This window comes from Medicago sativa, chromosome 7 (genome assembly GCF_051527215.1).
Source record: "Medicago sativa cultivar Bolivia chromosome 7, Bolivia_mono, whole genome shotgun sequence".
Taxonomy (NCBI): domain Eukaryota; kingdom Viridiplantae; phylum Streptophyta; class Magnoliopsida; order Fabales; family Fabaceae; genus Medicago; species Medicago sativa.
In genome coordinates this window covers 30,156,521-30,178,383 of record NC_140755.1, presented here as the reverse complement: position 1 = coordinate 30,178,383, position 21,863 = coordinate 30,156,521, and the positions used below count along the sequence as shown (strand labels likewise).

General features: G+C 33.9%; 3 long non-coding RNA genes across 9 annotated transcripts; 2 read left to right on the top strand and 1 right to left on the bottom strand.

Annotated features, from left to right (window-relative positions):
- Nucleotides 1-7,561: 7,561 nt before the first annotated feature.
- On the bottom strand, nucleotides 7,562-10,134 carry LOC146905513 (uncharacterized). The gene is made up of 2 exons (XR_015017456.1): nucleotides 9,371-10,134; nucleotides 7,562-7,817 (listed from the first exon to the last, which is right to left on the bottom strand). It is a non-coding gene; the product is annotated as an uncharacterized LOC146905513 (long non-coding RNA).
- A 1,940-nt stretch (nucleotides 10,135-12,074) lies between these two features.
- Nucleotides 12,075-15,130, top strand: LOC146905512 (uncharacterized). 7 transcript variants are annotated; one of them, XR_015017450.1, is made up of 8 exons: nucleotides 12,075-12,495; nucleotides 12,625-12,697; nucleotides 12,781-12,897; nucleotides 13,251-13,469; nucleotides 13,571-13,717; nucleotides 13,838-13,898; nucleotides 14,016-14,105; nucleotides 14,723-15,130. It is a non-coding gene; the product is annotated as an uncharacterized LOC146905512 (long non-coding RNA). The 7 variants fall into 7 exon arrangements; XR_015017452.1 differs by having other exon boundaries at nucleotides 14,496-15,130; XR_015017453.1 differs by having other exon boundaries at nucleotides 12,169-12,495; nucleotides 12,649-12,697.
- Nucleotides 15,131-15,520: 390 nt separating this feature from the next.
- On the top strand, nucleotides 15,521-16,362 carry LOC146905511 (uncharacterized). The gene is made up of 2 exons (XR_015020344.1): nucleotides 15,521-15,916; nucleotides 16,081-16,362. It is a non-coding gene; the product is annotated as an uncharacterized LOC146905511 (long non-coding RNA).
- Nucleotides 16,363-21,863: the final 5,501 nt, after the last annotated feature.

Below are 21,863 nucleotides of genomic sequence, written 5' to 3'. Positions count from 1 at the left end.
GCTTTTCATATCAAGAGGAGCCTTCTTCCTTTTCAGCTTTGGCTCAGTCTCTTCTCTCTCTAGCTCATCCAGAGCTTCCTCCAACCTGTCTTTATGGAAAACAGTTTCAACTTTCCCTATCTTCCTTTTAGCAACCTTCTGTTGCTTGCCCTTATCAGTAGCAGTTACTGATGCAGTAGTTCCCTTGACTTTCTTTCCTTTTCCAGGAGCAGCTTCCTCCTGAGGGCTAGCATCTTCCTCCAGGACGTACTCAGCTACTGATTTGGCTAAGATTTCAGGATTCCTTTCCTTAAAGATGGAAGGAAAGTCCCTGATAATCTCAGTTTCTTCTGTGGTCAACTCCAACCACTTTTCATCTTGAGGGGCGTTCTTGAACTGACCCATAGAATGCAAGGTTTTGCTACAGATAGTCTTCTTAGCAGTGGAAACCTTAAAGCATTCATCAGAAGCATCCCTTGTCTTTCTCAAGAAGTCCAGCACTCTTCCTTGATGAAAGATCTCAGACAATAATCTTCCATAAGGCACTTGCTTCCTTCCTCTGATAGTGCTTTCATTTATAGCCCAGCAGAGATGATCCATTACATATCTTGGGAAGTTTATCTTTTCCAGAATAGCCATGAAGTAAATTGCTAGCTTCTATTGGTTGTTGGGTTGATCAGATCCTCCTGCTCTTTGAAAGAAGCAATCATTACTGAATTTCACCAACATCCTGTTGTTGATCTCCATTTCAGAAGGCTTGGCATCTTTCTTCCCACCCAGAAGAGTGTTGTAGTAACCTTGTAGCAGGACATCTTCCTTCTTGACTATTTCTTGGAATCTTCCCTCTGCATTCATTCTACAAGCTTTAGCTATAACATCCTCAGTGATGGTTATAGGAATGCCCATCACTTCAGACCTTATTTCTAAGCTACCAAAAGAGGTAGGATTCATATCCATGGTCATTTTCCCTTTCTTTGATCCAGCTTGTTTGCTTACGACTTTTGCAGGCTTTTCATTGTACACCTCAGCTCTTAACCAAAAATCCTTGACCAAGTTCACATACGTTGGCCCATTTAGCATCTTGAAATACTCAGACAGCTTTTGAGTTTCTATCAATCCTTCCATTTTCACTTCGTACTTCTTAAGTGAAGCAAAGTCCACCGGTGATTCTATTTGGATGATTAAGGATTTCCATGGAATATCCATAGTCTTCTCTTTGTAGACGGACCCAGATTCTGGTGCGCTTTGCATGTTTGATGTAGATTCTGAAGCTTTTGAGCTTGATGATGCCATTTGATGATGTTTGAAGAAGATTTGAAGAAGATGAAGATTTTAGGGTTCTAGGGTTGAGAGAATGCGCTTACTTCGCACTAACAGGTGTGAGAGCAAATGTGTTTGTTGTGAGTGAGTAGTGTGTGAATTGACAAAGTGTTAAGAGAGAAACGATTGCAATTCAAAAGAGACAAACACACATAACATTAATGACAAAATTGGGGGCGCGTGAAAAGTACTTTCAAAGCTCATAAATCATCATTGCCCTTTTAGTTATACACCAATACAAACAGGCCACGTCAGAAGTTCACAGAGTAACTACCAAGTTAGTGGGCCAGAAGTTACCATAAAAAGTAACTCCCAACGTTTCCACTAACTCTACTATTCAGAAGTATAAAATCCAGCTTCTGGACTTCAGATGCTGACGTCATCATCAAAGGCGAGTTTTCCTCAGAACCTCAATAAAGAGCTTCTGATGGACTACTGCTTCAGAACCTAAAATCCTATTCAGGAGCAAGCAAACTTTAATCAGACACGTAGTGCATGTTCAAATTTTTCTTTATAAAATCAAATCTTTCAACAGTTAAAGGCTTAGTAAATATATCAGCCCATTGATTTTCAGTGTCAATGAATTGTATATCTAAAATTCCTTTTTGAACATAGTCTCTGATAAAATGGTGTTTGATTTCAATATGCTTAGCTCTTGAATGCAAAATTGGATTTTTAGACAAACAAATAGCAGCTATCACAATAAATGGGAATACTGTTAGCAATTATCTGATAGTCTTCCAACTGATGTTTCATCCAAAGTAGTTGTGTACAACAACTTGCAGCTGAAATGTATTCTGCTTCTGTTGTAGACATAGCAATAGTTGTTTGTCTTTTTCTAGCCCAGGATATAAGATTATCATCCAGAAATTGACAATTGCCATTGGTTGAATTTCTTTCAATCCTATCACCAGCATAATCAGCATCATAGAATCCAATTAGCTTATAATCTAAGGATTTCCTATAAAGGAGTCCAAGATTAGTTGTTCCTTTCAAATACCTGAAGATTCTCTTGACAGCAGTCATATGAGATTCTCTAGGATCTGATTGGAATCTTGCACACAAGCATACACTGAATAAAATATCTGGCCTAGATGCAGTAAGGTATAACAAAGAACCAATCATACCTCTATACAGCTTCTGATCAACTTTAGCTCCTTCACCTTCTTTGCTTAAGGTGCACGTAGGGTGCATTGGAGTGTTCATCACTTTACAATCTTCAAGCTTGAACTTCTTCAGAAGCTCCTTTGTGTACTTTGATTGATGAACATAGACTCCATCTTTGCATTGATTGATTTGAATGCCAAGGAAGAATTTCAGCTCTCCCATCATGCTCATTTCAAATTCATCCTGCATTAACTTAGAAAATTCCTTGCAAAGAGATGCATTAGTAGAACCAAATATTATATCATCAACATATATTTGCACAACAAGAATATCTTTCCCAAGGGTCCTTCTAAAGAGTGTTGTATCAACCTGTCCTCTTTTAAAATCATTTTTGATTAAGAAATTACCTAGTCTATCATACCAAGCTCTGGGAGCTTGTTTCAAGCCATATAGTGATTTCTTCAGTTTAAACACATGGTCAGGATATTTAATATCCTCAAATCCAGGAGGTTGCATGACATACACTTCTTCTTCTATGACACCATTGAGAAATGCACTCTTGACATCCATTTGATATAATATAATGTCATGATTAACTGCATAGGAAAGAAGTAACCTGATTGCTTCCAATCTTGAAACTGGAGCAAATGTTTCAGTGTAATCAATGCCTTCTTGTTGACTATAGCCTTGTGCAACAAGTCAGGCTTTGTTCCTTGTTACTTCTCCTTGCTCATTCAGCTTGTTCCTGAATACCCATTTTGTTCCAATAATGTTCTTGTGCTGAGATTTGGGTACCAGATCCCACACATCATTTCTTTGAAATTGATTCAACTCTTCTTGCATAGCTAGGATCCATCCATCATCAGAAAGTGCTTCATCAACTGTTGTAGGTTCAACCATTGAGATTAGTCCAATCATTGACTCTTCTTGTCTGAAATGTGATCTTGTTCTTCTTGGACTATCTTTGTTTCCAATGATTAGCTCCTCAGGATGTGAAGACTTGTGTTTGAATGTGTTTCTGGGAGGATCTGCTTGATGTGAGTCATCTTGTGCTTCATCAGAAGCAGTTTCATCTTGCGCTTCTGATGTGGGTTCAGCTTCTGGACTATCTTCAGATTCAGCTATCTGATCAGGTTCTGGAGTAGCTTCAGGAACCTGTATCTCTGCAAAACTTTCATCTTGCTTTGAAGTTTTATCTTCAAGCTCCTTGTCATCAAATTTAACGTGCATAGATTCTTCAACACAAAGTGTCTCTGAATTATACACTCTGTATGCCTTTGACCTTTCAGAGTAACCTAAGAAGATTCCTCTTTGGGCCTTGGCATCAAATTTCTTTAGGTAGAGCTTGTTGTTCAGAATGTAACATGTACATCCAAATTGATGAAAGTAAGAGATATTGGGTTTTCTTCCTTTAAAGAGTTCATATGTTGTTTTCTCCAAAATAGGTCTAATATAGATCCTGTTTTGAACATAACATGCTGTATTCACTGCTTCTGCCCAAAAATGTTTAGCCAAATTGTTTTCATGGATCATGGTTCTGGCCATTTCTTGTAAAGTTCTATTCTTTCTCTCTACAACCGCATTTTGTTGTGGAGTTCTAGGAGAAGAGAATTCATGGATAATTCCATGTTTTTCACAAAAAGCTTCAAATGGCTCATTTTCAAATTCTCCACCATGATCACTTCTGATTTTCAAAATCTTTGACTCTTTTTCAGTTTGAATCTGTGTGCAGAAGTTACTGAATACCTCATATGCATGATCCTTACTTTTCAGGAATTTCACCCAAGTCCATCTGCTGTAATCATCAACAATGACTAATCCATATTTACTTCCATACAAGGATGCAGTACTCACTGGTCCAAATAAATCAATGTGAAGTAGTTCTAAGGGTCTTGAGGTTGAAACAATGTCTTTGGTTTTAAAAGATGATTTCACAATTTTCCCTCTTTGACATGCACCACAAAGTGCATCTGAATGATAGTCAATGTCTGGTAGCCCTTTCACAAGTTGTAACTTACTAAGCTTAGAGATTAATCTCCAGTTAGCATGCCCCAACCTTCTGTGCCACATCCATTTCTTATCATTCACTGATAGAAGGCAAATTACCTTCTGATCAGCCAGTTCAGAAAAATTGATTTTGTAGACATTGTCAACTCTCTTTCCCTTGAACACAATGGATTTGTCTTCCTTGTTGATTACTGTACAGTTGGGTTTCTCAAAAAGCACATCATAACCATTCTCACAAAATTGACTAATGCTCAAAAGGTTATGTTCAAGACCATCTACCAACCATACATTATTAATTGAGGTAGAGGAATTACCAATAGTTCCTGTACCTATGATCTTGTCTGACTGGTTGCCTCCAAATTTTACATTTCCTCCCTCTTTCATTGTTAGGATGAGGAACATGGACTTCTTGCCTGACTTCTTACACAATGAGAAAACTCATTGGTTCTTACTTCAAAATGTGTAAGAAGTTCTTTAAGTGACTCAACAAGTTCATCTCTGGGAATTTTGGAATATACCTCGTTTTCATCTTCTGAGTCTGAATCTGATCCAGCTTCTGAAGTTGCTGTTGCTACCAACCCAACAGCTACCTTTGCATCTTCATCAGCTTCCTCTTTATCAGATCCAGATTCACTTCCCAAATCATCCCAGGTTGCCATTAAACTCTGCTTGATCTGCTTCTTGAATTTGCTTGGTTTGAATGTAGACCTCTTTGACTTGTCCTTTGACTTTTCTCTTTGAAGATCAGGGCATTCAGCAATGAAATGTCCAGGCTTCTTACAGTTGAAGCATCCCTTCTGATCTTCTTTCCTTGAGCTTCTGGAGTTACTCCTCTTGGTTAAAAACTTTCTGTTCTTCTTGGCCAGATATTGAAGTCTGTTTGAGAGCATGGCCATTTCAGCAGCATTTGGTTCAGAATCTGAACTTGATTGATCTTCTTCTTCAGATTCAACCACTTTGAGAGCTTTTGATGACTTGCCTTTGGATGGAAGAGCTATTGATTTACTCTTCTTAGTAGACTCATGTTCATTAAGACTTAACTCATGAACTTTGAGAGAACTAACAGGATCTTCGACACTTAAAGTGTTTAAATCTTTAGCTTCCTCAATGGCAGTCACCTTCTGGAAGGTAAGCTTCTGAGTATCTTGCTTACATGATCAGAAGAAACATAGCTTTTCTTCAGAATCTGTAGCCCAGAGACTAAGGTTTGAAACCTTGGGTACATCTCCTCAATAGTTTCATCATCCTTCATCTTGAATAACTCGTACTGATGTACAAGCATGAGAGCTTTAGCTTCTTTGACCTTCCTGCTGCCTTCGTAGTTTGAACAGAGAGAAGCAAACATAGCTTTGGCAGTGGACTTATCACTCATCTTCATGTACTCTGCTTTGGGTATAGCAGTGACAAGAGCTCCTCTGATAATATGATGCTTCTTGTAGAGTTTCCTCAACTCAGGAGTATGTTTCTTTCTATCCACAGCAGCTCATTCTTCATCAAGGACTAAATCACCAACACCATCTTCCAGAATATCCCATAATTCTTCATCTAGGCTCATGATGTAACTGTAAAAGTTGGTCTTCCACCAAGAAAATTCTTCAGCATCTCCATTGAATTTTGGAATTTTTTCCAACACTGGATTTCTTACTATCACTATAATCATGTGAGACAGGTTTATAGCTAGTATCATCAGAACCAGTAGGAGGAGGAGTAGACATGTTTTTCTCAGATCTTTGACTGTTGCACGGTTAAATGTTACACAACAAACCAAGGCTCTAGATACCAATTGAAGGTGAGAAAAACACAAGAAGGGGGGGTTGAATTGTGTTTTGAAAAATTCTTCGTTTCTCTTAAAACTGAACACACTTGATCAGAAGCTAAGTGAAACAGCTTCTGAAGTGATTATCAGAATCGAAATGCAGCGGAATAAAACAGAGAGAGAGAAGAAGAACGACACAAAGCAATTATACTGGTTCCTTCCACAATCCGGAAGTAGTCCAGTCCCCCTTGCACTTCCAAGGAGATTTCACTAAGAGTAATATCTGATTACAATTGCTCAAGCACACAAGCAAGAGACTTCCTTTGCTCAAGCACACAAGCAAGAGACTTCCTTTGCTCAAGAACACAATCAAGAGACTTCCTGCTCAAGCACAACTGCAAGAGACTTCTAACTAAACAAAATTACACAGAAAATTGTTTAAGGTTGAACACTTGATATACAATCAGAGGTGCTCACAATACAAATCAGATACAGACTCAATGACTTAAGAATTTCTAAGATAAGACTTTGAGACACAGAAATTCTAAGTGAATGCAGAACAATTTCAGCAGAGGTTTGGCACTTGTAAGTATGTTGAGAGTCTGTTGTTCAGCATTGCCAAATCTCTAGGTCTTCACTCCTTTATATAGAGGTGTGAAAGAGACGTTGTGAAATTGCCAGCACATCAAAGAGTCGTTGTTGAAGCTTGATCTTTCACCTTTGATCTTTTGCCTGATTTGGTTGTTGTCCTATGAAGAACCAATTTGAAATCCATTCCTTATCCAAAGGAACATCTATGCAGGCGAAGCCGTATTCTGGAGTTGTTTTCTTGTCTTGTAGCGTGGACACAAAACAGAGTAGTGGAGAACGTGGTTGTACAATTCGTACAAATGTCAACGCTTTCGTCCAAATTACAAGCACATGCCTTCAAACACCTTTGAAATGACGGTTGCAAAATTCCACTAATCCTTTGTTGTGTTTTCGAATCCAATAGACAGCTTTTGCAGTGATGATTCTTCAATCCTTGAATCTTCGCAAATCCAGTTGATCTTCAGCTTCTGGTGAAATGGCTTCTGATGAGGCAGCTTCTGCAGCTTCTCATGATGCAGCTTCTGATGATGCAGCTTCTGTTGATATGGCTTCTGGACCTCTTGTCTTCAGGAGCACTATTCTTCAGGAGCACTGTTCTTACTTCAGAAGCGACTTAACTTCAGGAGCGCTTTTTCTCTTCAGTAGCAAGTTGCCTTCAGGAGCGTCCAAGCTTCAAATTTTGTTGTTTCCTTTGCTCTTTATTTGCTCATTCAGAACCAATGATGATGTAACTTTTTTAATTATGGTCCTGTACACTTGAACAAATATTAGCTAGTCCAATTTACAATTTTTAATACCTTGTTATCATCAAAACTCTTTAAGGTTCATTGTTAAACACATTTTGTTCCAACAAAATGTTTAAACAATACTTGGCACTAAAGGCCTCAACGTCATCAACATAATTAATTCCATCTAAAAATGGTCCAACAATAAATTCATAAAAAGAATACGTAACAATGGAAAATCAAATACAATTAATTCTCATCCCGTTACGTATCAGAGCGACTCCTAAGACGACACGAGGAATCAACTCACATCAGCAGTTACTCCTGGTTATCTGCATGTTACCCACGTAGAGGCAACATTCAAACAGAAGGGATGAGATTTCACATTCAATAATAATAAGCATATAATTCATTAAAATAATTTAACAACATAAATCAACAACAGTACATCAGCAACATTACTTCACATAACTTCAACAACAATTCATCAACAAAACTTCGCTCAACAACTCGACAACAATGCAACAACACGACTCAACAATGCAACAACGATGACTCAACAAATGCAGTATGCATGTGGTACCATCAGAGCATCAAGCTCTCTTCGCTAATGTCGTAATTCGACTTGACAGGCTACAGCCCCCTTCGCTTAAAATTAACAGAGCTACAACTCCCTTCACTAATGTCATAATTCGACATGTCAGGTTACAACCCCCTTCGCTTAAAATGATTATGTATTGACACAACCAATGCAACAACAACGACTTCGCATTATGACTTCATAATTCATCAATCATGAACAACATCATATAACATTATATTCATCACCTAACAATCATTCACATATCTTCATTTATTCATATCAAACTTTCCACAAAAGATTTGCCAAGTATTTGGTTTTAAAGATCATTTTCGACAAGGTTCGTCTCTCATTTTACAACTTTAAAATAATTGAAACAAATAAACCAAGACCAAGCAACTAGGATCCAATGCCTCAACTATGGATACACCTAGACCACATATGAGTTCCGTAGAGTATACATGTGCATTTCACCGGCTAAATACAATAGAATTATAAAATTCACTAAGTTCGACTCATAGTATCATTTTACAAAACCAATTTACTTTCAAAACAAAACCAAGTTAGATTCATCACATCATAGGTTAAATACTCTTAAACACCTTAATTGAACTCCTAACAAACAAGTTTTGGAGTTTGGAAACAAACCATAGGGTTTCGGGTTGACTTGGAAATAGTTATGTTAAGTTTCCTTAAAATTTCTCCAAGACCTACTTGGAGTGATTCCATCATAACTTAAAATTTAAAAATCACTTTCACGTCAAACCAAAGCCAATGGAAAGATAACAAAATTATCTAAAACTTTCATGTTTACACCAAAAGCCAATTCAAAACAGAAATGTGTGAAAAAGACGCAAGAACACGAAACAGGGCATGTTGTCAGATGTAGCTCTCGTGAAAACTCCATTTTTCACCCCAAAATCCCAATTTTGAATCCCCTAAGCCCAAATTTGGTCCCAAAGTTTGTCTAAACGTTTCTAAACATGAAAAGACACTCAAATCCATATAAAACTGGAACCAAAACATCATTTCAACAAAAATCACCATTTGACCCATTTTTCATGAAAACCTTCAAGAACAAAACAAATTCATAGCAAGCTCTATGATTATGATTACCCATGACATTAATCATCAACAACAACAGCAGCAGTTAATCATGAATTCATTGAATTATCTACTTTTTCAACAATCAATTCCAAATCAAAACCTAATTTCTCTAATCATCAAAATCAGACAACAACAACCATGTTAAACCCTATTTCAGAATTATAAACCCATTATTAGAGAAGCTATTCCCACCCTTACCTTAGATTGGTTGAATTCGGTCTCTACAAGCTTGCTCCTCTTCTCTTCTCTGACTCCTCACTTTCTCCCTTTTTCTCCCAAAAGCAGTTTCTACGTATTCTGTATTCTGACTTTCTAATTTTCTATTCTTAACTTAGTTTTTCTCCCTTATTCTCATTCTGCCCCTCAACCTCAATATTCTATTTTAATTAATAATTCCTCCACTAAATAAAGCTCATAATAACTACTAATAAATACCAACATATAACATATCACAAATATTCAAATAAATTATATTAAAAGACACTAAAACTCAATAAAATAAATAAATAATAAATTAGGGCGTTACATGTCTCGTGTGCAAAAAGGAGTGATTCTACTTCATTAATATGAATTATATCAAACATGTTTTCCACAACAGAGATAAGTGTACTAAAATCTTGTTGTAACAGAAAAAATGTCACCTATAAAATCTAGGTTATAAACAAGTTTTCGAATGTGAAGAAGGCAATCTTGTACCGTAAGATTCCCAAGGGAAGTAGAACTCATTTCAATGTGAAGTTGTCGTACCTTAGAACACATATGCTTGTGAAAGTACGCAACGGAAGGAGTGTTCATCTTCAAGAAAAGAGTTGGGTGGAATGAAATTGATTGGGATCACTTCGGTGAGGCCCAGAGAGGGCGTCGGGACACGAGTCTCTAGCGAGGAGATGGTGACAGGGTATGCTCAGACGACTTGGATCAAGAGGCTAATCTGATACCATGTAAAATCTCAAAGAATTCATAGAATATTTTGTAGCTAACTTTGGATTTGATATTCTGTTTTCATTGATTGATTAGAAACTGTTACAATCAGCTTTATATAGGAATCTAAAGGTTACTAGCATATTAACCTCACACAAAACTGATTAGAAACTGTTACAATCAGCTTTATATAGGAATCTAAAGGTTACTAGCATATTAACCGGGTGGCACTTTGGTGACATTAATGTCACCGTGCCATTGCATCTGGACCACATATTGCCATTGCCATTGCATCTGGACCACACAACACATCTAATGTCACCCAATGTGTGGCCTAGATTTAATGTCACCGTGACATTAATGTCACACAAGTATTTCCCGAACTAACTACTTTTAGAAAATGCCTCAAAATGAAAAATATTTCAGAAAAATGTTATTAGGAAAAAGAAAAAAAAAAACTCCTATCTATCATTTTATTAAATTTAAGGTCTTTGGAATACTTAAAGTCATTAAAGAAAAAAAAAATTAAACAAACTATTTTAAAAAAAATGATATTTTTGTCAACCTCGTTAAAGTTGTCTGAAAATCTTTCAACTAGTTATGTTTTACAGTATTTTGAGAAGTCTTCAAACATAAAATGTTATGAAAAATGTTTTATTATTGTTTTTATAAGAATTATTTTTTTGTCAATTTATTAATATTTTTAAAATAAAACTCACACTAAACGAATTAATTAAATATATTTTTGGTCACTAAAAAAAATAATATTTTTTACCCTAAATTTATATAAAACAAAATCTTACCCTAAATTTAACATATCCTTATGTTATCCCCTTATAAAAGCAATTGCTATCACCATTTTGAAAAAGTGGAGTGGAACAGCGCCGCTGAAGGATTGGACTATTTTGCTTCAAGACTGACATTTACATAGAGTTGTAAAAGAGGTATTTCTCTAGCCACCAATTCATCACTGATTCATAATAAAGATTTTTTCAACATATATTTTTTTATTATTGAATTGATTGTTATGATGTGCAATTTAGGGTACGACAATTCTGCACAACTTCAATAAACTCAAATCAACATAATATATGCGACTAATCTCAAGTGGTTCATGTTTTTATGTTGATGATTTCATCTAATTTATATTGGATTATTTTCACCTGTTTAATCTTGTGTTCTTTTTTTCCCAGTAGACCTATGAGCGTCAAAACAAAATTTTATTCATCAACCATCATTAAAGGCATAATTGAAAGGAAGACGTCAATGTTATCTTATATTTCTACTCATTCTAGGATGGGCGTAGATCTATTGTTCTTTTGGATAAGCTCCATTGTAATCTTCAACGAGTGTGATTTCTTTGATTAAATATGGGTAGATCTTTAGCATCAAAGGTGACTAATAATTTTAAAAGGTAATAAATACATAAATAATATATATTAACCCTGGTATATTCTACTGCTTTTAAATTTGAATTGATAGCTTTTATTCTGATATATGAATCCTATGCAATTTTTATTTGAATTTGTATGTTATTCCATCCTCTTGACATGGTCCGGCCAGTGATTGGTAATGATTTAGAAATCGTGGTTGGGTCTAACACAATCCTACAAAACTAGCTTATAAGGTGAGGATTGCCCCTACTTATAAACTTATTATCAGACCATCTTATATCTGATGTAGGACTCTTAACAAATATACTATAGTAAATTGGGGTGGCGAGTCCACCTAACTCATTACCATCATGGTTCATCACCTTTTTTTCATAACTATGCTATTGCGTTTCCTTCTTGTGATAATATATATATATATATATATATATATATATATATATATATGTTTCTTATTATTGTATAAAAACCCTCATACATGAGCACACTACAAGAAATTTGCCATATAGCAACGGACACCTTTAGTAACCGCAAAAATAAGCGTTGGTATAGGTAAAATATAGCAACCGAAATTCCAAACAACCGTTGGTATAGGGTCTGAGTCGTAAACGTGCCTTTGTTTTCACGAATTATTCTTTTCCCCCAAGACCAAAAAAGAACGCGCTCAAATTTTGTCACGATCTTTTAACTTTTTCACCTTTCTTTCTCTCAGAACAAAATTACCTTTTTCTCTCTCACACAACACAAAAGTAACAAAAACATCTCAACCCATATACCCAAATGACCGATTCAATCTTTTCTCTGCACTCATCGATCTTCAATCGATTCCTTCTGCAACCCATATGACAGATTTAATCGATTTCCCTTTGAATTCCTGAAAACGCTCCATTGTTTAATCGATTTCCTGTACCCATCCTTCCCTGAAATCATTCCTTCAATTGCTTGCTTCTCACAGCCCTTCAATCGTTTTTCTCACCTATCGGTTGCTTCTCATAGCTAGCTTTACTAGAGGTAAGGGAAACCCCAATTCTCTACAATTTTTCCCATTTATTTCAAGTTCAAAGGTACTGTTAAACCCCCCAAATATATATTCAGTTTTTCTAAAAAAGACTCGTATTATTAGGTTTTTATTTTTGTTAGGTTTTTGTTTCTCTCTTTCATCAGATCTTGATGATATTCTGCGACTTTGAGGAGATTCATGAAGAAATTTCAGGTGAGTAGAATTTTGATTTGAAATTGTGTATTTTTTGTACTATGTTTTGGTTTTGTTGGTTTACAATTTGCTTGTTGTGTCAGATTTGTTGAGGGATAGATGCATGTAAGGTTCACAAATTTTGTATTTGTATTTGAGTGACTTGAATTGTGTTGCTGCTTGTGAATGTCACAGTGAGTATATGCTGCTTGAGAATGACGGTGAGTATAAATAGATAGATCTATGAGTTTTTGTGGAAATAATTCCTTGAGAATGTCACAGTGAATATAAATAGACGGTTGTATTTGTTCTCTGCCGATGGAAGCTTCTTTTTATTTTACTTTGATTTTGATTTTTTTTTCTATGTTAGTTTCTTTGATGTTAGAAGATACTTACAGTTGTAGTTATTTGATAGTAATTTTATAAGAGACATATCTATCTATTACAGTGGTAGTTAGCAGATACTCCCAATTTGTAAAAGAAAAAATAATTTGTAAATAATCTCAAACATTTAAGAAGTCCTAATCATAATAATTTCATGTTGTCTTATAGTGATATTTTTTATGCTAATTAGGAGAAAAGGCAGCAACTACTTACTGAGATCAGGACATTATGTGAATCACCTTGTTATGAGGGTCTTGTAGAATTTCATGGTGCATTTTACACTCCAGATTCTGGACAGATAAGCATAGCTTTGGAGTACATGGACGTAGGATCACTTGCTGGTATATTGTGAATGCATAGAATGATACCTGAACCTATTTTATCGTCCATGTTTAAGAAGCTCCTACGTGTAAGGAACATATATTCTTTTTATTTTAAATTATCATTATTGAAAACATTGTGATTTGAGATATGTCACTAACTTGGTTTGATTTTTTAATCTTTTTGAAGGGTCTAAGTTATCTGCACGTAGTCAAATATTTAGTTCAGAGACATAAAGTCTGCTAATTTACTTGTAAATCTCAAAGGGGAGGGAAAAATTACCGATTTCAAATCCTGTCAATCTTATGTTGCAGTTGCGTGTCATTGCTTCTTCATGTAATTTGTCTCCTTTTGTTTTACTTAATGATGCACATGTCAGCTCCATTTTTCTAATCTGATTGCATAATATACTTCCGTTTGCAAATAATTTATAATTATACTTGCATTCTATGACAGATCTTCGATGATCCATCACCATCCAAAGAGAAGTTTTCACCTCATTATCAGTTCCAAAGAGGTATTTAAAATACAAATTGGTTTATGAATGTTGTTGTTAACTGAGTCATTAGCAGGAAGGGAAATATGTGTTGCAGAAAACTTGTTTAATTCTCCTTTTTTTATTACAAGAATGCAGTTTGAAAGTTCCTTGAAGAATAAAACTACTAAGTTTCAAGCACTACATGTGAATTTTTTTAAAGAGAAAGCAACTTCTCTTCATTGCAAGGTACTTCCTATACCATTATCATCTGAGGGACCAATTAGCATTATTTTTTGTGTGATTTGAACTTTTAATACACTGAAGTTACTAGTAGTATAACAGCTACTGAAATATGTATTTGTAATTACTATGAAATTAGGTGCTAAGGATACAATAAACCAATTTATTTTTCCTAGTTCACTTTTTAACTTTTTAATATTTTTGTGATTTGGAGATTTTGATTTGTCATTATTATTGTGATTTGTTGTGCTGAGTTCATATTGATATTAAAATATGACCAAGATGATAGTGGACAAAATGTTGAACCTACTTTTACATGGCGTAAGCATTTTTTTATTGATGAGATTTCTTTTTGGATTGATTGTATTTTCTCCCTGGTTTGTTTTGTTATTGTAGGACTTAGGCTTTGTGAGGTGTCTGTTTCCTGTTGGGTATTCTGTAAACCAAAGGATCCTGACTGTGTTGTACAAGAAAGATAACATTAAGACTTGTCTCTTCTATGATAATCTGCTATTTTTCTGTTTTCAGTTTGATAACTATATCTCATTAAGAATTATAATACTTGTTCAGCTTGATTAAAATACTCGCAATTGATATGTCTGAAATTGTAATTATTATTGCAGGTTTGCTACTAGGATGACAGGGATTAAAGAAACTGCTATATTTCAAAAGAATGAGAATGGAGAGCACAATCAATTGACATCAAGTCAACAAAATCTTGTAGACGGGTTAAACTGGCAAGTTCGAAATTTACTTCCTTACAACATCCTCTGAAGTGTGTGCCTGCCTCAAATATGATTCAAAGATTGTGTTGATAACCTTCTCAGTTCCAGTTTCTTAAGAGGAGATGATTAAATCGTTAATAGAAATCCAAGCTTAAGTCATCAATAGTTGGTATTATGTAAATTGTACAAGGATAAGAGCTTGGTACCATGTAGCTTTGTTAGTTTGTAAGATGCTGGTTTCACATGTTTGTAAGACTTGTTAATTTGACAATATAATTGAAATTTTGTTTTATTTTGCGCTCTAAATATTGTGTGGTGCATATAAAAAATATTTAATTTTAGACAAAAATATTATTTGTAAAAAAAAAAAAAAAACCAGACCTATAGCAACAGACAGTCTGGTCTTATACCAACGGATATATGTGCTGGCTAAAGCTGTTAAATGGGTGTAAAAAGCCGTTGCTATAGCTTCAAAATTTTACCAACGTCCTAAATTTCCGTTGGTATAAGCTATTGGGACGGCATTTTGCCGTTGGTATAAGCATATTATTGTAGACGGCAGCAAGTGACTGTTGGTATAGGATTTTGACCTATAGCAACGGATTTTTGGGCCTTTACCTACGGTTTTTGCCGTTGCTATATGGCAAATTTCTAGTAGTGGCATGTTCAAGTCTCATATTCAATTACTTTTATCTTATGTTTATTAGGAAGACTATGTGGATGGTGAGAGAATAAATTGGCATAAGTGTTCTTTGTTTTTGTTGCTTATGTTTTTCGTCCTCTTCGTTCTGTTAGATCTTCCTCCCGGGAAAAAAACCACTGGATTGGAATACAAGAATGAGAATAGATGCTGGTGTAGCTAAAGGTTTGGAGTATTTGCATGATAAAATGAAGCCTCTTGTCATATATTGTGACCTCAAATGCTCCAACATTTTGTTAGGCTGCGATTATCATCCCAAGTTATCTGATTTTGGCTTGGCAAAAGTATATCCGATCGGTGATATGACTCATGTTTCAACAAGAGTTATGGGAACATATGGCTACTATGCTCCAAAGTACAAAATGACAGGTCAATTAACATTCAATTAACAGGTTAGTTGCCACTAGCACTCAATTGTTGATGAAATGGATTATGTTGCTTGCCTTGAAATTGAGCTTGAATGAAAAGTTGTAGCCTGTAGATGTATTGAATTGATGTAGATGACCACCATGATTGACCATTGGACTTGAAATCTAATTTGAATGAAATTTTGTAGGAGGCTAAAAATGCGAAAAGGCTGAATCTATAGTTGAACTGTGTAAACAATGGCTCGTAGAAAGAAAAAAGTATGTCTCATTTGCAAACAAAGGAAATCATTTCAGACATATGAAGAACAACGGTGTATCACTCATGACTGTGATTTCTTTGATTAAAGATACATAAATATGTGAATAAAAGATTACAAGATTTTGTATTACTTTCAAAAGAAGGTAACAATTAGGAAATGGATTTGATGTACTCATTCTCGTTCATATGTACTACTATAGTTGGGTTTGAATTGATTGATTTTATTTATATAAGTTCTATGTAATTTAATTTTAATTTGCCATCTAAATTTTGATGCCCTTTTGTTTACCAATTGGCATGGTTCTATGTTTTTTCTACTAACTAATTTATGTAAATATTAATTTTTGTTTTTAAGATTTTACATTTGAAAGAAATTAATAAGTATACATAGTTCATGTTGGCATCCCCATCAAGCTAGTTTTCAACTGATCATTCCTACTTTGGCATGGTGCTTGCTGGTTATAACTTGGGACGCTAAAATATGACTTCAACTTCGCTTTCTTAGATTATGCACATATTATAAGATCCAAAATAATTATAACCTCAAACTACAAGATCAGAATAAAAATTCAACTTTGCTTTCTTAGAGTTTTTTTTATCTCCGTAAGCTTAGCTCAGTTGGTAGGAATATTGCATATTATATGCAGGGGTGGGGTTCAAACGCTGGACACTCCACTTCTCCACAATTTATTTGTGTGAGCTCTAGCTTCTAGGCTACTTGACAAAAAAAATATATATATGTTTTTATTAATAAAACTATTTTTAGACTCCACATATTACAAGGGGAATTTAAATCATTAACCCAAAAATTAAAAATAAAATTAGTAGTTCCTTACATCACATTATTGTCGTGGTTCCACCATTTGTGTCGGTGACTATAGAGCCAACCCAACCTGAAAACGACACATACAAGGCCACGATAAGTTGCATAAATAGTCGCGTGTACTCACGCGCATGAGGTTCTTTTTGCTTTAGCTTGATTTTGAACTTCACGCTCCTAAAATGGGCGTCATAAAATGATATAGGTCTTTTTATTTTTATTTGTGTTGGTAATACACATATTTTCATTCTTTCCTTAACATTCTTTCCTTAGGTATTTTCGTCTCAAAGCTTTGAATATAACATTGTTTAACATATCTTTCAAAAAGAAAAACATTGTTTAACATTTGTTTGCTTTCAACTTTGGAGGATAAAAAATGATCTTAGAAGTTTTTTTTTTTTTTTTTTTTTAAGGATGATCTTAGAAGTTATATAATTGGTTTTAGGGTTAATATATATTTACTTCCTGAAATATTAGCGATTTCTTGTTTATCCTTTGTAAAATAATTTTTTTTAAATTTCAACCATGTGATTTGAAGATTATTTTAGTTTTGGACCTTCATGGCATAAAATTTCAAAAATTAAGGTGCTTTGACACCTTGTAACTTGAGCTAATTTTGGTTTACCCCTCGTCATATCAACGATTTTGTATAGTCAAAATTCATGAAGTTCCAAAATCAAAAAATCTTCAAATTACAGAGTTGGAATCTAAAAATATAATTTTACAGGGGGTAAACTAAAAACCGCTAATATTACAAGGGATAAACATATATTAACCCTTGATTGTATTATATTTGGGTGGTTTAAAGAATAATTGATTTTATTTGTAAAATTGGTTCTACTTGAAATTAGAATTTGTACTTCCTTCAAAAAAAAATTAGAATTTGTACTATTGATTTTAACCTTAAATATATTTTTTTACGGGCCTTAAATGTATAGTTAAAAATAATTTTACATAAATCCATCAAGATATAAATCACTTTACATTCAATTCAATTTTATCTAGAATCAATTTCATAAAATTAATTCTTTTTTTTTGTTACATAAAATTAATTCATTTAAAATCAATTCTTATCAACCGCATAATGAAACATACATACATACATTCAAAATAAAGATTAATTTTTATGAACATGAATCCAATCAAATCATGACAAATAGCTAATTTGATTTTTTTAAAAAAACTTATTTAGAAAAGTCGCATTATATAGTGATTTGCTATGTATGTAAAACAAGTTTACATTTTGATGTATACAAATTAAATTTCCTAAAAAAAAAGATATAATACAAATTAAATTTTAAAAAGTATTCTTTTAAACAAAAAATAAAAATAATACTTCGTATATTAAAAAAATTTAGTATCAAATCAATAGAAAAAATAACAGGGTAAAAACACTTCAAATTTACTTTTTTCTTTTGTTACAACTTCTTCAAATTTTCTTTATAATAAATGAGTTTACCTATTTTATTTAAAAAAAGTAAATGAGTTTACCTATTTTTATCTTTTATCAAATATATTACAATAATTTGTATTCATTTATATTTTTTATCAACATACATTTCATCGGTCCATTTCCGCACATACTTTTTTTTATGGGATTTCTACACATACTTAATATATTTGCTTTTGAAAAATAAATTATATTAATCTATGACATATCTTCATATTTTTTATGCAAGATTTCAAACTCAAAACTTGCAAATCAAAAAATGTGTTTTCGAGACAAGACTCCACTAAAGACTGTCCGTTCAATTTCTTTGGCAATACTTGATTATGAACAAAGTTGGTAGATTCTTCATAGTAAAAATTTAAAAATAATTGAATATGAACAATAGGCTTTTTTAACAAGCCAAAACAAATTATATTATAACGAAACAAAATATTTATCTTGCACAAAGTATGACTCGATAATGCACTAAGAGTTTAGCAATTGTTACATATACAACAATATTGAACAACAAAATACAAAAAAGAAAAAGTTATGTGGTAAAACCCATACACAACAAGAGATTAAACCACCAAATATGACAGTCAAAAGCAAAAGAAGGATTTTTTTTTTTTTGCCTTTAACCACCAAAACGAAATAAGCTTAATTTTGTCGAGCAAATGATGTAAATAATCTTCATTGTTAGAAAAATAAAACCCCATATTATTCCTTTCTTTCCATGTGGTCCAAACACATGAGAACGAGCGAGATAATATGGAGAAACCACCAATATTACCAAACTGCAAGAAATGATATGCTAAGCAAGACAGATTAACTGAGGAGATTCCAATCCACTTCCTTATAAGGCAACAACTATATATTGTGAAATAATCATAATGCAAACATAGATGTTAAACTATTTCCACCATACCACAAACCCTAACACACTTGTTTGAACTCGATTGTATAATACCTCTACGCATCAAATTTTCTTTTGTTGGAAGACGGTTGTGGTGGAGACGCCACACAAATAAAGAATTTTTTAATGGAACTTAATTATGCCAGATATTGTCTATCAAAAATCGATTAGCAAGCTCTTCTACAACAACTAATAATTGGTAAACACCACTGACTGAATAACCCTTGACTGGGTCTAGTAGCCATTGCCATTTATCCACCCCGAATTTCTATTTTATTAAATTAATGAGGGTAAATAGACGGAGTTTTATTTATTATTGTGATTGATAGGTGATAAGGATTAATATGATGAGAAAATAGAACTGGAAGGTGCAGAGTAAAAGTAATAAAATAAGTGGGGGAGGAAGAAGTTAAATTATAGTAAATTGAGGAGAGGAAAATTAATAATTGTTGTATAGTTCAACTCCCTAGTATAAATAGAGAGATAGAAAATCAAAATAAACACTCTTGCTGAACCGGAGAAAAGAATAAAAGAGAAGAGATGAGAGGAGGAAACCCTAGCTAAGGAGAAGAAAGCCAACCGCCGCATTTTCGGAGAATTTGAGGTAAGGGAGAATCTTTGCACTTTAGGGTATATTGATATATGACGGGGGTGTTTAATTCTTAAGATAATATTTCTGTTATGATGTGAGATTGTGATGAGAGATTTATGATGAACAAATTAAAGGGTTAATATGTCTTTACCCCCTGTAATATAGGTCATTTCCGGTTTTCCCCCTGTAAAATATTTTTTTTGAATTTCCTCCTTGAAATTTGAAATTTTTTTGGTTTTGGACCTTCATGAAAATTTTCACCCCCTGTAATTTGAGCAAATTTAGGTTTAACCCCCTTGTAATTTAAAAAAAATTCGGTTTACCCCCCCCCCCCCAGTTAATTTAAGCAAATTTCGGTTTACCCCTTGCCATATCTTCGATTTTGTACTGTCAAAATTGATGAAGGTCCAAAACCAAAAATCTTCAAATTACAAGGACGAAATCCAAAAAAAATATTTTACAGGGGGTAAAACCGGAAATGACCTATATTACAGGCGGGTAAAGACATATTAACCCCAAATTAAAAGACGAAGTTGAAAGATGAGAATTGAGGAAAACTAGTTTAGGTTTTTTAATTGAGTTTTTTAGCCTTAAAAAGAGTGGATAATCTGGTAGGTTAACGAAGAATTAGTGTTTGAATGATAGGGTTATCATGGGGTGAAGATTAGGGTCGAGTTTGGAGAGTATAAGATCGAAAACGGAGTCGAAAAGGGTTCTGCAAGGCGAAATCGCAGCAGAACTGCAATTTTGTTGTCATTGTGCAAAACACAAAGTTACTGCCTCAGTTTGGAAAGTTCTGAATTGGGTTTAAATGTTTTTAAGAAAGTTGTAGATATGGATGTTAAATTTCATAGAATTTGGAGGGACTCCATTTAAGCATCTAGAACTCAAGATATTATCAAAATACTACACAGAGGTCAACAGTGGTCAGCAGGGTCGTGCCTTTTCCCCAAGCTTAGGAAAATCAACTTTTCTACCACTTTTTGTTCAGAATTTGGTTTGGGCATCTTCATGAAAGTTGTAGATATGAATGTTAGCTTTCATTTTATTTTGGTTGGACTCCAATAGGATTTTTAGAACTTGAGTTATGATTAAAATACCGCACGTGAATCATGTTGCGTTTTACATGAAATTTCAGCATAACACTTTTAGTGGACTCTAAAACATCTATGAGAGCATTAGTGAGTTTAAGAAGCCGTTAGTGTTTAGAGTAAAAGTAAGGGTCCTTAAAATATATATCTAAATGAGGAAGTGTGTTTATACATAAATAGAGGTGATTACCTCAAGGTAATAATGAGTTAAAAACATGAACCGATGATAGTGGCTTAAGAAATAGAAGATAGTAACGATGAAACTATATATGAAAATAAGATCCTAAAATTAATGAGCCTAAATTAATAGGGGGGAGACATTATGAGGAATGATGAATGGAGTGACAAATATCTTCAGACTGAGAGCGGAGGGTAAGACATGTCACTAGGGTAAAAGATGTAGGAAATGGGGATAAAACTAATGACGGATATGTGTTCTGAACATGATGATGAATTAACGAACACGTGAACTATATATATAATATGTAGATATGATGTTAATTAATGAATAAGATGTTAATGTTGTAATATGATGATGTATGATGATAGTATAAATGTTATATGACGATGATGAACGATGTAATAAATGATGCTTATGAAAGATTTGAAGGTAAAGTAGAGAGAGCTATAAGAGGGTAATACATGAACTAATAAAGATGAAAATAATAGTAAATTAGAGTACATGATAAATTTAGTGACAAGTATATATGAAGAGCGAGAGCGTAGGAAAGTTGTTAGGTTGAATGGAAGAAGAGTCAAGGTAAATAGTAATGATAAAGATACGAAGAGGCGTGGGTAAACGATGATAGAGAAGAGTATGTTAAATAAAGGGATATGGTGAAAGATGTCAGTCGCGTTAAGGAT